The 12,006-nt window shown below is 41.0% G+C and overlaps 1 pseudogene across 1 annotated transcript in view; it reads right to left on the reverse strand.

Annotated features, from left to right (window-relative positions):
• The window catches only part of LOC311600662 (leptin receptor-like), a 52,214-nt pseudogene that overhangs the window by 33,597 nt on the left and 6,611 nt on the right, over positions 1 to 12,006 (reverse strand). The window contains exons 3-4 of the transcript XR_014783639.1: positions 10,788 to 11,099; positions 8,393 to 8,516 (exon numbers count right to left, since the gene is read on the reverse strand). The product of XR_014783639.1 is annotated as a leptin receptor-like (transcript). The remainder of the gene's footprint in view (positions 1 to 8,392; positions 8,517 to 10,787; positions 11,100 to 12,006) is intronic.

Raw genomic sequence — 12,006 nt, forward strand, 5'->3', positions numbered from 1 at the left:
AAAAATAAAAAATAAAAAATTAAATTAAATTAAATAAAAATAAAAAAAGAAGATGCAAAATGGGAGGGTTGCTTCCAACCAAGAATGGTGGTCTGATCCAAAAGACTGGCCAAGAAAGTAAAGGGTAGAACAAAAGAATCCAGGTAAGCAAAAATGGATGGATTATATGAGGGTACGCAGCTGGGGGAAGGGCATTAAAGCCCCTGGGAAGAAGTTTAGCATGTGGGACAGGGTATACCAGCCATACCCAGTAAGAGGTGAGGATTGAGTGATGCCTGGAGAACTGGTTGCCAGGTCCACTTTGATATGGTAATGGGCACTTCAGTTAACCATTTTCCCAGGGTTTGAGACCTATCAGGAAAGTCAAGAATGCCAGACAAAGCACACTTAGACTCTGGCAAGTATTCGAAGTAGAAAGAAAAGGAAACACTGTGATGTTCTGAGTAACTCCAGAGAGATGAACAGACCACATGGCAGTGGCTCCATAAATCACTGTGTGGGAAAGAAGCTTCTGGGCAGAATAGACTATCCCACTAAGAGGCTAATTAGTGCACCCCTCAACTCAGCAAATATTAGTGTACCTCTCCACTCAGCAAATCTCCAGGTGAAAAGGGTTTCTGGCAAGATGAAAATGAGAGAATGGACTGGCCCACTGACTGACAGGGCAGCTAGATTAATGCCTAAACAGAGATAGTTTAAAAGAGCAGGTCTCTCATAATTCTGGTTGTGAGCCTAACCTTTAACGCTGGTGCTATCTTAATGTTAGAGAGAGTTGTGGATGACTGTTCAGGCAGCAAACTACCTCTATCATGTTCTCACTTTCGAAATGGCGAACCTGAACTTTCTGTCTACTCAGGTAATTAATTTTATTTCTTCTCAAATCTTTGATGGTGTTGAAGACCAGGTAGTTCAGTTTTACAATTAAGCTTAATGGTTTAGGGCTGAAAATGTTTTTAGATCTAGATAGATGTTTTAAGTTGATAAAGGTGAAATATGATAGATATTGATTTACATTCAGAATTTTAGATGCACCAAGATAGGAAAGTTGTTTTCAAGTTTGCCAAATACAAATAGCCAAAACACTATGAATGTAACACGTATGTAATACCTGATCATTTTTTAATTCTTCTTGCTGTAGGTAATTGATTGTATATATGTGTAATAATATAAATGTATATGTAAAAAAAAGAATAATAATAAAAAATAATAACACCTACATTTAAAAAAAGACCAGGTCTCCCCAGGGCCAGAAGTCAAATTTTGATTCTGTTGTTTTGGTTTGGATTGGCGCTTTGTTGGGACAGGGTTTCTCTATGAAGCCTTGGCTGTCCTGGACTTGCTTTATAGAACAGCTGGCTCTGAACTCACAGATATCCATCTGCCTCTGCCTCTGCCTCTGCCTCTGCCTCTGCCTCTGCCTCTGCCTCTGCCTCTGCCTCTGCCTCTCCATGTGCTGGGATTACAGGCCCATGCCACTGCACCCTGCCTGATTGTTTTTTTTTTTTTTGAGACAGGGTTTCTTTGTGTAGCCCTGAAACTCACTCTGTAGACCAGGCTGGATTCAAACTCCGAGATCTACTTTTCTCTGTCTCACAAATGATGGAATCAAAATCATGCATCGCTACATCTGGCTTTAGAATCTGTTCTTCGTTTAACTGTTTATCTATTTAATCACTGTACAGCCTGTTCGAAGCCCACTCTTCCTCTCCTCCTAGTCAAATCCTCACACCACTCTCCCCCATTGCTGGGGTGGGTTAGTACCCATAGGGGGCCTCCCGTTCTCTAAGGAGAAGGGTAGTGGGTCCTAGAATCTGTTCTTTTGAACAAGAAGAAGAAGCTTTGCCTTAGCAGGCCTCCAAAGAACCCAGATACGTCCACATTTTCATGGAGCAATTTAAATTCTAAAGAGGGGCTTTTCTTTCTAATGTTACCAGTGGAATAACAAACAGAGTCCAACATCATGAATGAAAGCTCCAGCCTCATTGGCTTACCAGCTGACTACAATGTGTCTAGTCTCACACATGAGGACATAGGAATTATGTAGCATCTAGTCACTCCAGAAATATTAGTCAAGAAATGGCTTCTGGGTAAAGTCACAGGAGAAACTGAGCTTTTAGAACAAACTGTGGTAGGCCAGTGAGGTACAGAAAGGCTAGTGACCCTAGGTAACTTGAAAAATATGTCTGCTTGTCTGTGGTTAAGCAACCTCCAGAACCTCCCCATCACCCCTGTGGGTTATCTGGGGTCAGGCACTTCCTGGTAGAGAAGGAGATAAACAGGGCTGACTTAACACTGTGTCCGTTAATACTGGACACAAGCACATCAAGGGCTGAATATGTCCAGTGGATCAGCCTGCCAGGAGAGAATTCACCAAAGGACTCGGGTGTCTCATAAAGAAAGGGCTGAAGAAAGGAGGTCACAAAGAAGAGACTAAGTATGTCAAGATATAGAAGCCAAGACTCATGAAGGATCATTTCTTAAGTCACAGGGGAATGGGATTAGCATGGGTGAGGGGAGAGCTAGTTAAAGTATAAAATGAATTCCTCATACTGAGTGTATAGGAAGAGCAGGTGTATAAGTGATGTTGAAGTCAGGAGAACGTACATGACAATAGTAAATTAGGTGGGATCAACAAGTGCAGTGAAACCATCCAAGCCACTGAAGGTCATGTACATGGATTTTGAAACTACCACATGCTGAAAAGAAATGGAGGAGTGAAAAAATCAGCTTTTAACAGCCAGGAAGGTCCACCCTCCCCAGCATGACTTGGCAAGCAGCTCTTCCTCCCCTGCCTTGGACCCACTTCCCCTGGGTCCGCTGGATTCCCAGTTCAACCACCCTCAGCCTTCAGTCTTTCAGCTCTGCTGTCTGCATCTTGGATACTGACAGATGCTCTTCACTGTCTCCTGCCCACTGTTAATATATGCTGGACACTGCTTGCTTTATGTGTCCTGTCCTCTTTATTACATGACCACACTTTCAAGCTTGGCCATAGCATTTTTTCATTTCTCAAGTACACTTTAGCTTTACAATGAAGGGTATTTCCACCAAATTGAAGCATTTCATCCTGCGGGGAAGTTCTTTAAGCCAAAAGGCAAACAACTCAAATAGCTTCAGGAAGCCCCCAAACCTGACTAGACTCATTAGGCCCCTCCCTCCCTGAGTAAAAAATAAACAGCAATCACCCACGCTGACTGAAAAGGGTTTACATCAAGTGAACCACTTGGAAACTCAGCTAGTCTGTTCAGCTGCCTGCAGGTGAGCAGTGTGTTCTAGGACCCCAGCTTCCATGAGCTGTCACCCATGCTGGGGTGGCCTTTGGTGATGTAGCTGTCTTTGACTTATTTCTTCTCATGTCAGTAACCTTGCATCCACATCCCTGTAAGTAATCCCAATAAAGTCATTAGTTCACCAAGATGGACTTGGTGGTGTCCTTACTTTGGTGTGTCATGGTTCGTTATCTGGAGTGAATAGTCATGTGTGTTTCTCCCCAGGAAAAATCTTGTCATACAACAAAGGGGAAATTTATGGTCACCCACACTCAGCTCAGAAAGTGGGGCACACAGTAGGGACCTTACAAAAGAAAGAAAGTCTTCCTCTCTGATCTAAAATAAATGTTTAAACAGTCTAGAATATCATGTTTCTTAGAGTACCTCCTGTTCAGTTTCTCATACAAACTTTAATATCTGAACTCAAACAACACTTTTTCTTTGGGGACATATTTATAGATTTTTAAATATTTTCTAAACATCAGATTTTAGCTCCTGGAAAAATACAATTTTTTCCCCACTTTGGAAGATTTCTCTTGTGAATTTTCATGGGACAAAAAGGTGATTTCCTTAAGATAAAATAATATCTTAAATTACTATTTTAAAGCAAGTCACAACACTTCTGAATCAGTAAACTAAGCCATAGAGCCGTGATACATAAAGTATTGTGCATAAGGGCATTATCAAATCATTCAGAGGTGTCAAAGTAGTCTCCAAAGTGTTGGTTTCTGGAATGACACTCCACAGCAGCTAACAGCCTAGAATCAGTATCTGGAAATAACACAACCTATATTCTCTCTGGCTCCCAATCCTCCAGCCTGTCAGTAAAAATTACCTTCCTGGGCATAAACACCACAGAAGCAGACATCCCCTACTGACAAAAAAAGAAAAACAAAACAAAAGAAAACAAAACAAAAAAACAGAGAGCTTCCCACCCATGAATAAAACCACAACTTCATGACCCAGCACCAAAATTGACTTTTAAAATCTAGAAAAGAAAACTCACAAAGTTTCTATTGACTTGACTACTTTACAGTGCTCCCTCATTGCCAGAAGGATGGCTCTGGATGGAGCACTCATGAAATAAGACCCAAGCTGAAGTTCTGGAAATCCTGGCAGATTATGCCATAGGCAGTAACTGCCCATGGCATGCTGAGCAAGCAAGGGTGAGAGTCAATGCCCTAACAGCTAGATATAGGCCTAGTGGGAGGGGTGGGGTGCAGAGGGGGGAGGCAGAGGGAGGGAAGAGCGAGTGTGTGTAACTATGTGCCCTTTGGAAGCAGTTTCCATTGAGTCAAGCGCACTCTCCCCATGCTTTTCTACTGCTGTGATTTAAAAAAGAAAAGAGCTGACCAAAAACAGCTTGCTGGAGAAATTGTTTGTTTGGCTCAGAAGTTACAGTCCATCCTGGGGGAATGCTGCTTCAGGACCTTGGAGCAGAAAGCTCAGAGGAGCACTGCTTAATAGCCCACCTTCCCAGAGCAATCAGCAATCAAGAGCATGATCTGCAGTCACATGCGCAGGGCAGCCTGATGGAGCCAACCCTCAGCTGAGAGGAGGCCCTCTTCACCAGCACATCCAGACTTGTGTCAAATTGACAAAATCTAAGCAGCACACCCAGCTGCTTGTGTAATCTGACAGATTATGATTTGGTTAGCTAGTTCCCAATCTAACCTCCCAAAAGTGGAAAATAAACTAGAATCTAATTATGATTTTCCCCCATGTATCTGATGAGTCAATTTATGCTAGGTGCAAGGGCTTAGTCAAATCATCCTTTCGGTACTCTCTCTTTACAATTTTTAGTTAAAAATAAAGGCAAGCATGGAGCTAAAAATATAGTAGTTCTAAAAGTTGTAAAACTTCTGCCTGTGTTAAATGGTTAACTTGGCTGTGTGGAAGAAGCACAACTGGGCCTGCACTGGCTCTTGTTTCATTATTTACATTAAACAGAGCGCAGAGGGGAAGAGTGTCACTGGGAGCACCTGTGTGGAGGGGCAACTGCAGCTTGACAGCCCTCTCCCCATGCAGGTGTGTGCAGCTGCAGCTCTGCAGCACTCTCTCCTGCAGGTGTGTGCACCTGCAACTCAGCAGGACTCTCCCCATGCAGTTGTGTGCAGCTGCAGCTCTGCAGCACTCTCCCTGTGCAGATGTGTACAGGCTCCAAGGTCTTTATGAACAGATAGTCTACCACAGAATTGAAGGTTATAAGTCTTCATATTTGACACTTGACACTTCCTGCTCCTAACTTCCCCCTCTCCCTGCAGCTGCTTTTAACTGCCCCTCTCCCTGCAGATGCTCCTAACTGCCCCCTCTCCCTGCAGCTGCTCCTAACTGCCCCTCTCCTGCAGCAGCTTCTAACTGCCCCTCTCCCTGCAGCTGCTCCTAACAACCCCTCTTCCTTTAGCTGCTCCTAACTGCCCCCTCTTCCTGCATCTCTTCCATACTGCCCCTCTCCCTACAGCTGCTTCCCTCTCTACCTGGGTTAGTTATCTTCACTTTCCAATTACCTGTGTTTCATTGTAATACTTTCTGCCTCCCTTAAGATATGTTTTTCTCCTTTCATGATACCATCTCTAAACTCTTGAGCTACCAACACACATATAAATACTATAAGACACACACAGGGACAGAGAGAAGGGGGGAGGGAGGGAGGGAAGAAGGAAGGGAGGAAGGGGGGGAGGAAGGGAGAGCGGAGAGAGAGGTCTGTCATAGATGGTCTTTATGTTCAGGTATTTTTGTTCTATTTCTGATTTCTTCAAAGCTTTCAACATCAAAAGATGGTGAACTTTGTCAAAGGCCTTTCCTGCACCAACTGAGATGATCTTCTGATATCTTTCCTTAAGTATATGTGTGTGGAGATTGTATTTAATGATTTGTGCATGTTGGGCTAACAGGAACAAAGACCGTTGCCAAGGCTCACAATGACTTACCAAGAGTTTTAAATGTGTAAGAGAGACAGTATAAAGATTTCCCTCTGACAAGTGGGAAGGAAGAGCTAAGAACAAACATATTAGACAGTAGACTAAGTGTTCGTATTTAGAGTTAGAGTTGATTGTCAAATCAGTGGTCCCCTTTGACTCTGAGCATGACTCTGAGAAATCAGCTACACTTTACCTAAATTACAGCTGTAAATTTCTCAAGCCTAGGACTTTTAATCCAATCGCTTAAAAAATATAATTCTCCTCTCATACAGATAAAATGACACATACCAAAGGCATTGCCATACCAATCATTTTAGCCACTGATGACCACAGAAGAGCTGAGTGTACATAATAACTCACGTGGCCATTCAGGTGAATAGAAAAGGAAATAAATTCCACTTGACAAAGTACACATTTTTGGTAAAGCAAGTAAGTAAATAAGGCACGGTCTAGAGGCATCACAAACATCTGTTCTTCCCTTTATCCCCAGTATCTCCTGTTGGACTTTGGATTCTTGGCTCTGGAGCTTCTGCTGTGTTCTAAGAGGAGGTATCACTTCACCACCTACCTTCTAACCTAAAGGTGGGACCCCTGTGCTTGGTCATAAGCACATGCCTTTCAAAACACCTGGAATAAGCCCAAAGAATTCATGTTGTTTTGGTTTGTGTTGTGGCCCACCGACACTAACCAGGACCACCAGAGTGATCATGGCTTTGAAACTGTCCATTAGAGCCTGGTGAGTTCACCACTGGGTACCAAGTAAAAAGAATGATTCCTCCTCTCCCAGAGTCTAGCTGTAGCTATTAGTTTAGTGTGGAAGTTATAGCTGTTTGAATAAGAATGCCTCCCCTAATAGACTCACATATTTGAATACTTGGTCCCAATTAGTAGAACTGTTTGGAAAGGAATACAAGTGTAGCATAGTAGAAAGAAGGGTGACACTAAGGGCTGGATTTGTCTAGCACCATTCCCAATGTCCTTGCTGCCTCCTAGTTTGCATTCCGAGATGTGAGCTCTCTGCTGTCCCTGCTGCCATGCCTTTGTTCGGCCATCATGATGGACTCTAACCCTCTGAATCCATAACCACAACTAAATTTTATAAATTTTATATATTGTTTGGTGATGGTATTTTATCACAGCAATAAAAAAGTAACTAATACAGAGACTAGAGCCCCATGAAACCCTCCCACTTCCAAGACTGACAATTGACAGAACCAGTCTTGAGAAGGCCAAGTGCAGGCAATCACAGCTGCTGTGAGGTCATGATTGTAATGCCTGTGCTCTGCCACAGAAGATGGCTTTCTACAGACCCACTCTATCTTCTAGCTCTTACTATGTAGTTGTTTTTAAGGATAGAAGTGAATGAGTTGTTTTATCTTAAGCCCTTTGGACCCTCACAGAATCTTTAAAATAGAGAGCTATACAAAACATCTATTGTCTTTATAATGGGTCTATTAATCAATACAATGTGGAGACTAGGGCCTTCACTTTCTTCCTCATTTCCTTTCATCTCTGAAGCATTACCAGTTCTTTCAATTTGGGTGTTCTCCTGGACACACCTTTATTCTAGCTACCATTCATAGATGGCTACTCCCACAGGAGGGCTGCCTATAGACCCAAGTCCTCCTGCCATGGCCATTTTAAGTTCTACTGGCTTTGTGAGCTCACCAGATCACTAGAAATCTGGAAACACTTCCCGTTCTTCATTACATCAACCCCTCAACAAAACTACAGCCCTTCGAACATGCCCCCAACTGCTGCCCATCCAGCCAACTTCTCTATGTTGTTTCTCCCTAAGGATAATATCAAGGTTTTTTTTTAAAAGGCATTCAGGTTGGCAATGTTTTCAATGTAGATTGCACACAGTGAAAAATCACCTCTCATAGTTAGCAAGTGGTTAGGGATACATCATAAAGAGCATGGGATAATTTATATAGTAAACACATTAGGCAATTCATACAGAGGAATTTGACAGTGTTCACATTTCCTTTCATCCATCCATATCTCTGTGCCTAAATAAACAGGAAGTGTAAGGGGAAACCTAATGGAGAAGATTGTTGTGTAAAAGGCATCCAAACCACTGTCTATAATGTACATAGCAACAAAAGTAAGTGCACGGATGGGAAAAGGATCATAATCCACTTCAGTGCTGTAAACAAATCAGGTCATGGGACAAGCCAAATGGATTTCATTGGTACTCACAGATCATATAATAGATGGACCTTAGAGTCATAACTCTTGAAAGGGTTCTTAAGTAATGGTTCCAGATGACAGATGAATAATGTCAGGTCCCCTTTCATCCAGCACGCTATGTCCCAGTTTACACCTGCATTAAAAGTAAATTGCATTAAACCTGAAAAACACCCCATACAACTCAGTGAACAAGAAGTGCTCAGTTGAATTTGGCAGTGTTCTGAGACACATTCCGCTGCCCATTCTGAAGGGGGAAACAGGCCCTGTTAGAGATGTGTTTGCACAAGCTGTTCAGTGCCTTTCATCCTCAGTTTACTACCTCAGCTCCTCACCCAACCTCTTTTAAATCAAAGAACTAAATTCAATTATTGTTTCTCAACTTGGTTTTAAGCTCAAGCTACCTAAATAGACCAAGTCTCATTTTTATTTATCTTAGTTAATGATTACTTTTGAAGAGAAATTAGTACGTCAAATAAGACAACTAACTACCTGTAACCACTTGTAACTCCAGCGCCCAGACCATCTTCTGCTCTCCCCAGGCAACCGAACACACGCACCATCACTCACAGCAAAACACACATACATGTGTAAGTAAAAGTGAAAGTAAACCTTCAAATAAATATATGACTAAAAAACAAAACTAACTTAAGACAACACTAGCATATTTTTCCAAATGAGAAATATTTCCAATTAACTGGGTACCCTATATAGAGGGGAAATGAAATCTACGTGAAAGAATAATAAATTGAAATCATTGATAGCCATTACTTACCCTATTCATTTCAGTCCTAATACTTCAATTCCCTTAAAAGTTAACTAGCTATTATCTATTTGTAAAATAAAATTAAAATACATAATATGGTAATTATGTCCCATCCAGAAGTAAAGAATGTGATAAAATCTTTGTTATTTAAGACTTTGCTTACTCTTAGCATAGTTAATAATCAATGGATTGGCTAAGCCATTCCTTTACTAATTAAAAAAAAAGCTTCACTCAAAATGACATTAACATTTATGAACTAAATTGGAATTATTCCTGCCAACATGTTTTTAAACTCTAGTTTTATAACATAATTACATTTCATAATTATTCATTTTTCAATGACTTGTTTTATTTCTCTGGGTATCTCCGTGAGTTTAAGTGCACCAAAGGCATGCAAGTATGCAGAGGCAGGAAGAGGGTATCAGTTTGCCTGGAACTCAAGTTCAAGGCAGTTCTAAGTCTCCTGACATGGATACTAAAAACTAAACCTGGGACCTCTGCTAGACCAGCAAGTGCTCTTACCCACTGAGCCATCTGTCTAACCCCTTCTTAGTCATCAACTGATTTCAGCATGGGTGCCTTTCCCCAGATAATTTTTTAAGGTGCTAAATAGAGCAGATGGGGAAATTATGGCAACATCTGAAGATTTCTTTGATTTGATTGGGTTGTTGAGACAGGGTCTCATTCTGTAGCACAGACTGGAACTCACAATCCTCCTGACTTCACTTCTCACCTGCTACTATTGCAAGTTGGAGACACTTCTTTTATTACAGTGAGGGATAAAAATATTTTCTTTATTACTGGGTAGAGATCAAGGCTACCATTAAGCATTCTGCAGCACAGAAGTCATTCATAATTAGATATTGTTTCTACTTAAAATTTACTTTTTTCTGCTTCCAAGAAAATTTAGACCTTGCAGAGTGCATTTACAGGAAAAAAAGTTGCCCTAATGACAGTTTTATAGGATATAAAATGATAAGAGTGTTCTTGTTAGTCACACAATGAATCCTAACTTTAATACTAATATAAAATAATAATATATTTTAATTACATAATAAGACATCTAATTCATACAACTTTTAGAGAATTAAAAAATCTTCTTGGTGCCAGGCATGGTGGTGCATGTCTTTAATCCCAGGACTCAGGAGGCAGATGCAGGTGGGTCTCTATGAGTTAGAAGCCAGCCTGGTCTACAAAATAAGTTCCGGGATAGCCAGGGTTGCTACGCAGAGAAACCCTGTCTCAAAAAAAATTTTTTAAGCCAAACAAACAAAAAAAACCCATTTGATGGATGCAGGCAGAACACAACACTATATACTTGGGACATGGAAGTTTTAGCTGTTCATTGCTTCACTTCGAGATGCTCCTAGAGAGAACCACTGGAGGGAAGGCTTCGGAGCTCCGGGCTCCTGCTGAGGTTCTGGGTTCTGATTTCTCCAGGTTCCAGCAGAAGAAATTCTGCTCATTACGCCAGGAGAATTGTTCCTCAGAACTGATATCCTTACAGTTTTGTTATTGTATTCACTAATCCTCTTTCCCTATTGTTTAGGTTAGTCAGGTTATAAGGGACATACGCTTAGTTAATAAGTTCATAATAAAATATATTTGTTAAGAATATTGAGCCTACATGGAAGTACTTACCCAGCTGGTGAAAAACTAAAGCATTCACACTTGAAGCCAGTGTCCTCTCTTCGGTGTTGTCCGTGAGTCCAGAGCAGTTTTTACCTTGTTCATTCCCAAAGCAACAGTGGAAAATTGTTTTGGATAACTCAGAAATGTAGATACCACTCGAATTAAATTTAGCTTCCCCAGAGGCTTCAGGAGCACCAGTCGAATTTGAGGCATCCTCTGTGATCCCAGCAGGCGAGGGAAAGGTGTCGTTCTTTGTATTTGGTGGTGCACAGAGCAACTGAAATCTCCAGGGAGAAACTGGATATGCCAGGTTAAGGGCAGCTATCAAATAAAGAAATTCTGTTAGGGCGCAGAAAGATAATGAAAACAAGTGATCATTTTGATGATGATGTAACTGGAAAGTTTTTGAGATTAAACAGCGCATTACTCAGAAATACTTACCCTTCAGGGTTTTCGCTCAGTATCCAAGGGCTACCTCTGATCTCCCGCCTGCCAGTGTATTGGACTTAAAAACGTGATATATTTACTGAACTAATTCCATTCTCTGGCAACATACCTTTGGTAATTCTTGCATCAATTTTCCTTATTAGTCTAACATGCTTATGTTTTACTATGAGAAAATTTACATTAATTCTAACTCACAGAATAAGTAAGATGTATCTGGATATCTAATTATATCAGTAAGCACGAAAACCCTCTTAATATTCATTAAGGGTCACAACAGTGTGCTAACACTTTTCACTGAATGTTTTTGGAGACAACAGTTGCAATGTCTCCTGGACCTTCCCAGGAGCCTCCAGGTGTATGATGTCATATAAAAAATGCCACATGCACTATCCAGGAAATGACACAAAACAACAGATTACCTCCAGGAAACTCACACTACTGGTAAACCATTACCTTTTAAACATATAACTAGGAGCACTCACAGCACTGTACCCGAAAGCCTCATATTCTAAGTCTATCTTTAAATAAGTGCTTTCTGAAAATAAGCAATCAACTCTCTAAACTTCTGCACTTTATAAATGAATCCAAATAATCCGGTGACTTTCTCGATGTGTATATTCCCCAGTACAGAGTGAGAATTCTGAGAAGTGTGTTTGGATTTGTATGGAATGAGAGTTTTGAAGGATTAAATATAAGAAAATATAAAAGGTCAGAAACAAACAATGTTCTTTGCTGTCTAAATGGAAAAATAAACCACATAATTCAAACAAAGGCATAATAA

Source organism: Acomys minous, assembly GCF_964271855.1.
Source record: "Acomys minous genome assembly, chromosome: 6".
Classification (NCBI taxonomy): Eukaryota; Metazoa; Chordata; class Mammalia; order Rodentia; family Muridae; genus Acomys; species Acomys minous.